At 41.4% G+C, this 7,738-nt stretch overlaps 1 pseudogene across 1 annotated transcript in view; it reads left to right on the forward strand.

The window, feature by feature from the left end:
* LOC308652779 overlaps positions 1–1,756 on the forward strand; it is a 9,654-nt pseudogene extending 7,898 nt beyond the window's left edge. The window contains exons 2-4 of the transcript in view: positions 1–77; positions 562–891; positions 1,400–1,756. The exon at positions 1–77 is cut by the window's left edge and continues 48 nt beyond it. The product of the transcript in view is annotated as an uncharacterized misc_RNA (transcript). The remainder of the gene's footprint in view (positions 78–561; positions 892–1,399) is intronic.
* Positions 1,757–7,738: the final 5,982 nt, after the last annotated feature.

Genomic DNA, 7,738 nt, shown 5'->3' on the forward strand with positions numbered 1-7,738 from the left:
GCCTACAGATGTTCACAATAAGATTCAGGAGGAGTCAGGTAAGTGGTAAATAAGAGAACTAGAAAGACAGATGGAGAATGCTTACTGCTGCAGTCTGGCTGGGCACAAAATAACCGAGCCACCACAAAAGCCTTGTAGATTCCAACATCAACTCTTTATTTCCGAACTCTCACCGGCACTCTACACGCACGTTCTGGGAAAAATACACTCCCTCCACTGGGCTCTGCATACCAAATACTCTCAGAACCCCGAGAGAACTCCACAGGATCTCAAGGAGTGGGTGCCTGAGGCAGCAGGATATGCCCTATTCCCAGCAGGATCCACCCTAAACCTGGAGCCACCCTAATCCAGCAGGATCCATCCTAAACCCAGAGCCGCCCTAATCCCTGAGTAAGGTCACCTTTCAAACCAAAACTCTCAAACATTCATGCAATGTCACTGCAAATGACCTGGGTCCAAGGCAAGCCCATTTCCACAATGGAGAGTCCTCCCTCTAAGCAAGATTGGGTAGGCTGACAAGGAAATTGCCATGCGTCATTCCTACTTGGCTATGGCTCTCAGCAGCTTACCAGGGGACGAAAAGGAAAATGTCACCCAGAAGTTCAAGTTGGATGTATCGTGATGGTTTTGATGAAGAAAGTCAGAGACTACTGGAGGCCAAAGAATCAAATTGCTGGGACACCGGAAGATGATTTTCTGAAGGCTAAATCCTGGAATAAGAAGCTATAGTATTATGAAGCTAACATGCCAGACAGATGGGGTCACAGTGGTTCTAAAGAGTTGTACCCTGAAGAGTTTGAAACCGACAGTGATCAGCAAGATATTACCATTGGGAAAAGAAACATCTCCCCAGGTAAAATCATCTACTTACAAACCCTGCAAACATAAGAAGTGTGGGAGACCAACCTTGTGACTGGGTCACACTCCCCAGCTGGGTGCTGAGGCGCAGTCACAGAAATGTCTTGTGCATGGGTGTGTCTTGCTACAGCCCCATGGGTAAAGCTATGCTCACCTGTTCCTTTGTAATATAACCTCTTGCCCTGTTTAGGATAGAATCTTCCATGGAAGTGCCTGTGTGTGTCCCCTTCTCTTACTGTGCCCTTGGGTGTGGCCTACCCAGGTGTCAGTCAACCTGCCGACAGTGGACACCATGAAGATAGACTCAACCCCCTGAAACCTGACCCCTTGCCTCATTTGAATAGCTTCTCCTCAATAAAAGGGGTCAGTGCGTGCTCTCGTGCTCTCACTCTCTCTCTTTCTGCAGACCCTTAAAGTCAGAGGAGCCGTCACAGCGACCCCAAAGAAAAAGGTATTTGTGTCTCTTGTGTGGTTATTTCATGCAGCCGAGTCAGCCCAGTTTATCTGGAGTGACCCCTGAGCCTTTTAGTCGCAAGAACAGAAACCCGGCAAAGAAGTCAAAGAAATCTCACAAAAAGAAGCAAATCTCACAAAAGATCACACACACACACATACACACACACACACAAAATCAGAAGAAATGCAAGAAGGAAGCCACAGATACAATAGCAGATTCCTCAAGGGAGTACTCAAAATAATCCAGGGCTTCTAGTACCAGGAAAAGAATACATCTACATAAGCAGAAGAACAAAAAATCTAGAAAAAAGTCTCTTAAAAAGATCTGCTTTATTTGTAGGGGCAGAAAGTGACCCTTCCCAGTCAGATGATTTCAGCATCCAGCAGTCTTGAAGAGAGTGAGGAAAGACAAATCTACTACACCTTGGAATTTTGCCAGTGACTCCTTCAGCAGAGGGCGTCTGAGGTCAGAGCTGTCTTGTGCCGTCTATATGTTTTGACAGACTCTTGTCGTCTTTTTTGGCCTTAATGTTAAAAACTTGATTCCTTTTTCTTGTTAATAGGGAATCTGGTATTTTGTTATGAAGGTTTCTTGAAGAGAACATTTTTTTTCAATTAATCACTTTTAGTATAGAAGACATATATAGCAAATTTTAAAACCCAGAAAGCTGAATCCAATAATGTCCTGGGTACATTGGAATGTTGAAGTTGGGAAAATTGACGACTGAGATCCAGAGGGATTGATTGGAAAGCCATGTTAAGTAGAATGGTTGACAAAGCAAACACTATATTCTGTTTGTATAGTAGGTATCCTAACTGATTTGTCTTCAGCCTTGGTGCTTTGATCCTTGGGTTTTGTGACCCCACATATGTGGTCTGGTTTATTTAAATTAAAAAAATGGGGTGAAGAACAAACTGTTTTATGTTAAGATCCAAAGACAACTGTTGTTAAAAAAGAATCTAGAGTTTTCTTAGTCAAATATCCCTGCTGGACAGGATCTATAGCTAGACTTACTTGGTATACCCCTAACACATGGTAACTGGATAGTAAATGGTTTTCCATTGATGTATATATGGCCTGAACAGACTTGTGTTCAAAATTATTTCTTTTGGGCTGGGGATGTGGCTCAAGCGGTAGCGCGCTCGCCTGGCATGCGCGCAGCCAGGGTTCAATCCTCAGCACCATGTACAAACAAAGATGTTGTGTCCGCCGAAAACTAAAAAATAAACATTAAAAAATTCTCTCCCCCCTCCTCTCTTTAAAAAAAAACAAAATTATTTCTTTAATTATCATAATATCTACCAAATGGGGAAGAATTTGGAATTAGTTATCCTAATAATGTTCTGAAAGGGATTCAAGTTAGCAATAGCCATCTAAATGTCTAGATGTCATCTTCCTCCCCCCACCCCCAGTCTGGGGATCATTCCCAAGGTCTTGTGCATGCTAGACAAGCACTCTACCACTGAGCTGTATGTACTCCCAGCCCTTTATCTTCCTTGTTCATTTCTAATTCTAGTAATAAGTTTTAGATGATCCCTGAAACTAAGTTGAAACAGTTCCAAAATGAAACAGGCTTCTCAGGGACATATCTACTTCTTCTAAGTCTGCCTTTGAGTTAAAGCACCAAGTAGAGACCACATTATCTATTTTGCCATACTGTGATCCCTACTATGTTATTTCTTCAGAAACCAAAATATCACTGAAAGAACGCTGATAGAACACAGGTGAATTTTTCATTCTGGGAGAAAAGGTCAAGTGGCCTATTGTCATTTTCTTCCTTATTGTCATTTTATAAGCTAAGTAAAAGGCTTAAAAACTCAGACATTTGGTCTTAGTTCTGCCATTAATTGGTTATAAGATCTAGAGCAGTTTAAGTTAATCTCCTTGGCCTTTCCCCAGGTGTAACAGAGAAAAACTTCATGGTAGCATGACAATTTAAGACATTAGCAATAGAATACAACTATGATGACATATCATGAAGTGTATTTTATACTTCTAACTACTGAAATTAGTTCTTTTTATGGAACAATTTCTAATAAATACTTGGTTTTAAAATAATGCAAATCAAAATTACTCTAAGATTTCATCTCACTCCAGTCAGAATGGCAGCTATCACAATAAGTGTTGGTGAGGATGTGGGGAAAAAGGTACACTCATATCTGCTGTGCGACCAGCATGCTAGCTTTATACTGGAGGTCCTAAGCATAGAAGTTAACTAGTGAGATCAAAAATAAAGAAACATAAACTCAATTTACCTTTTTCTTGACCAGGTCAGAGACGGCCCTCCCCGGCTCCTGCCTCGAGCCACCTGGTGGGGTAGTGAGGTTTACAGAAGAGACCAGCAGGAGAGAGAGAGGGCACGCCAGAGAGTGGCCTTTTATTGGGGAAAAAGAAATTCAGGGGAAAATTCCATCCAATGAAGGTCGAGGGGGACAGCATTCCAAGGTCAGGGTCAGTGATTGGTCTCAGGAATTAATGGTCAGTCACACCCCCACACGGATGGGTTCTCGCACCTAAGAAGGGTGGGGATAAGTTCTGACACAGCTTGGCCAGATCGCCTCACACCCAGTCAGGGAGGTGCCCAATCACGTATGAGAATGGCTTCCCACACTCATACATTGCTAGTGGGACTGCAAATTGATGTAGCCAATATGGAAAGCAGTATGGAGAATCCTTGGAAAACTGGGAATGGAACCACCATTTAATCCAGCTATCCCCTCCTAGGTCTATACCCAAAGAACTTAAAAACAGTATACTACAGGGACACAGCCACATCAATGTTTACAGTAGCACAATTCTCAATAGCTAAATTGTGGGAACCAACCTAGATGCCCTTCAGTGAATGAACAGATAAATAAAATATTATATATATATATATATATATATATATATATATATATATATATATACATATACACACACACACACAATGGAATATTACTCAGCATTATAAGAAAATAAAATCATGGCATTTGCAGGTAAATGGATAGAGTTGGAGAATATAATGTTAAGTGAAGTTAGCTAATCCCCAAAAAACAAATGCAGAATATTTTCTCTGATTTAAGAATGCTGATTCATAATTGGTTGGGGGGCATGGGAGAATTAGATGAACTCTAGATAGGGCAAAGAGGAGGGAGGGGAATAGAGGGGGTATGGGGGTAGGAAAGACGGTAAAATGAGATGGACATCACTACCCTAAGTACACCCATGAAGACATGAATTGTGTGTTCTACCTGTGTACAACCAGAGATATTGAAAAATTGTGCTCTATATGTGTAATATGAACTGTAATGTATTCTACTGTCATATATAACAAATTGAAATTTTTAAAAAGTGAATTTTTAAAATGATGGAGTTTCTCTCTTTTCTTTTTTTCTGGACATAGCCATAATTACCCATGTACATCTTTTGAGACTCAAGTGCACTTTGGGTTCAGATTAGAGCCAGTCTAGATATTTAAAGAATGTGGGAGCCCATAAGGTCCAGGGAGAGGGTGGAACTCAGGAAAAGATTCTCAAGAAAAACAGAACTTGTTTTCCTTCCCTGTGCTATTGTTTCACATATGGAGAGAAGAGAAAATCTTGTAGGAAGTAGGAAATCCCCTGAAACTCCAGGGCTTGCAATGTCAGCTTCCCTTCTTGCAGAGCCAAGTCCTTGTGGTTTGGGGTAATGCCTGAATTGTTCCCAAAACAGAATATAGATCTTTTGAGCATCCTCAAAATGTTTGAGGTCTGGTGCAGCTTGGCTTTACAGATCCTCTATCCCTCTGTCACCCCCTTTCTCTAGCATTTAGGGAGAAACTTATTGAGAGAACAGAATCCCTGCATACAAGAAAAGCAAAACAGCTACTTAGGTTACACAGTAGCTTGAGTTGAAAAGTAACAGACACATTTTTTTCCCCCTCTGGTCTTGAACCAGTTTGTGCAGTTGCTTATGTAGCATACATTCTAGATGCAAATCTCAGAGGGATAAATATCAGGCAGACATCTAAAGAGTAAAGAAAACTGATGTTTAGAGCATGAGCAAAAAAAGGCCATTAGATTTAGCATCCTGATCCAAAGAGATGGGGGATGAGGGGAGCAGGTACCGCTGATTTGAGCATTGAGTGAGGCCTGTGATATTCTTTTGGTTCAAAAATAAAGATGAAAGGGTAAAAGGAAAAAAAAATAAAAGAAGTCTCTTTAACAGATGTTGAGGTTCAAAAAAATCTCATGATCACTGGCCTTCAGATTCTACAAAGGTGTTGCCCTCACCAGTTTTTCAGTTGCTGTGGTTAAGCTTTATCTCCCTAAAAGATGAACAATAAAAGCATCAATTCTTTTCCCTAATGACTGAATTTCAATCAAGAGACTTTTTTGGTCCTTATTAGAATATGCTTACCCAAAGAACTATTGTTTACCTCAGGATTTTTTCCTCTAATCAACAAGATTATGAGGTGGAGAAAAAAAGGACCCAGAAAGACTGAATGGAAAAAGTAAGCAAAAAATAATCATGGTAAATCATGATGACCTGGGGAAACACTATGTGTCACAGGCTTGCTGTGAAACTGAGGCAGCCATGGGGGCTCATTCTTGACCATGATTCTTGTAATCAAGACAAAAAAATTTTAGAGATGTCACGCAGAGTAACAGACATGAGTTTATCAGAAGGGATAGGAAAGGGGAAAGTGGGGACACTCTCAAGGGAGAGAGTGGGTCTCTCACAGGAGAAGGATAATGCGCTCCTCCTCCCCCTATTCAGTTTTATTGGGGGTCCCATGGAAGTTTCCAGAAAGTCCCACCCAGGTCCACCTCTTTTTACTTGCAACAGAATGACATTAGACTTTCAAGTTCCCATTGAGCATGACAATTCTAGTCCACTTTAGCCCATGTTGACAGGTTCTAATTGGAACCTATTCTTATAGATTTCATGGTTAGGAGCAATTACCCTTATCTCCCTGAGTTCTAGAATATGATCTATGAAAAAGTCACAGAATGTCTCCCCTTCAGGGTAACTTGTGTTCTTATCAGCATTTATTTTATTTTATTTTATTTGCACTAGGGATTGAACTCAGGGCACTTGACCACTGAGCCACTTCCCCAGGCTATTTCGTATTTTATTTAGAGACACGGTCTCACTGAGTTGCTTAGTGCCTCTATTTTGCTGAGGCTGGTTTTAAACTCTGGATTCTCCTGCCTCAGGGTCCTGAGCAGCTGGGATTACAGACATGTGCCACTGCACCCAGCCTTATCAGCATTTTGACCTGCATTTGTCCTGCAAATAACAGATTGTCTGCTGAGGAATGTGACATATAGCCTATGGATGTACACTAGGCAGGGTGCAGATAAATTTCTTCCTCTTTTTTATTTTTTTGAAGGAAAGCATATAGAGGTCAGCACAGTGGGCTCTTCCCTTGGCCTCATGTTTCCACTATTCCTATCTGTCTGTTCACTATCAGTCATGGCTCTCATAGAAGGTGAAAAAGAATGGAGGTGCCAGCCCTAGGATGGCCTCTGATAAGGAGAGGCAGGTTCTCAGCCTGGGAGAAAGAGTTTTGCTAATGGAGGAAAAGAAAAAGCTCTCTTTTGCAAGAGTGTCTTACAACTGCATTTACTCCTACCCTTGACCTTGGGAATGCAGGGCTGGCTGGAAGCAATGGAGCCCCTGGGAGTTCTGTTTTCTTTTCCACAGAATTGGAGGAAACCAATTTGATCTGAGAGGGAGGAAGGGAGGGACACCAGCAAAGAGGGGAAATACAAGCAGCATTGCTGGTGTTTCCTGACATGAGAGAAGCAAATGCCATTTGTTAATTACTGTTATTAGACACAGAGTCTTCTTTCCAACTAATTAGGATTCAGGTCTGTGGTGGTTCATGGGGAGACCACAACACACTGTCAGGAAGGGGAAGAACACAGATTTCATCTGAGCTCATAAGGAATCACAGCTGGACAGAAGAAAATTTGATTAAGCTCAGAAGAGCATTTACCACTGCTCTATCTTAGGAGAAGTGTGGGTTGGAGATGACATGTGGGAGTGCAATTCTAGAATTTTCCATCTTCTTTTGAATGCATGCTGTTTGTGGATGAAATTAGTTTTTTAAGCGATAAGAGGAAAAAGCTTTGAAATATCCTAAATTTAATTTCAAAGGGCCTGAGGATGGAAGGGAGAAGCAATGGTGAGGGGTTGCTCAGGCCTAAAAGAACCACAGACTGTTTTGCATTCTTAAATGTACATTAAAATCTTAGCTCAAATACTATCCAGAACCCCTGGGTACCACGCATCCTGGCTTGCAGCTCAACCAACCCACAAGCAACAGTAACTTCTCCTGATAGACATTCCATCTATTTAAGTGCTTCTCTTGCTTCCTGTCATCCTGTCCCTTTTATGTATAGCTGCTGTATGCTCAATGCTTGTGACTTGCTTTTCTAAATTTTCATTATAAAA

The sequence above is a fragment of the Spermophilus citellus genome (assembly GCF_964194105.1).
Source record: "Spermophilus citellus genome assembly, chromosome: 7".
NCBI classification, from domain to species: domain Eukaryota; kingdom Metazoa; phylum Chordata; class Mammalia; order Rodentia; family Sciuridae; genus Spermophilus; species Spermophilus citellus.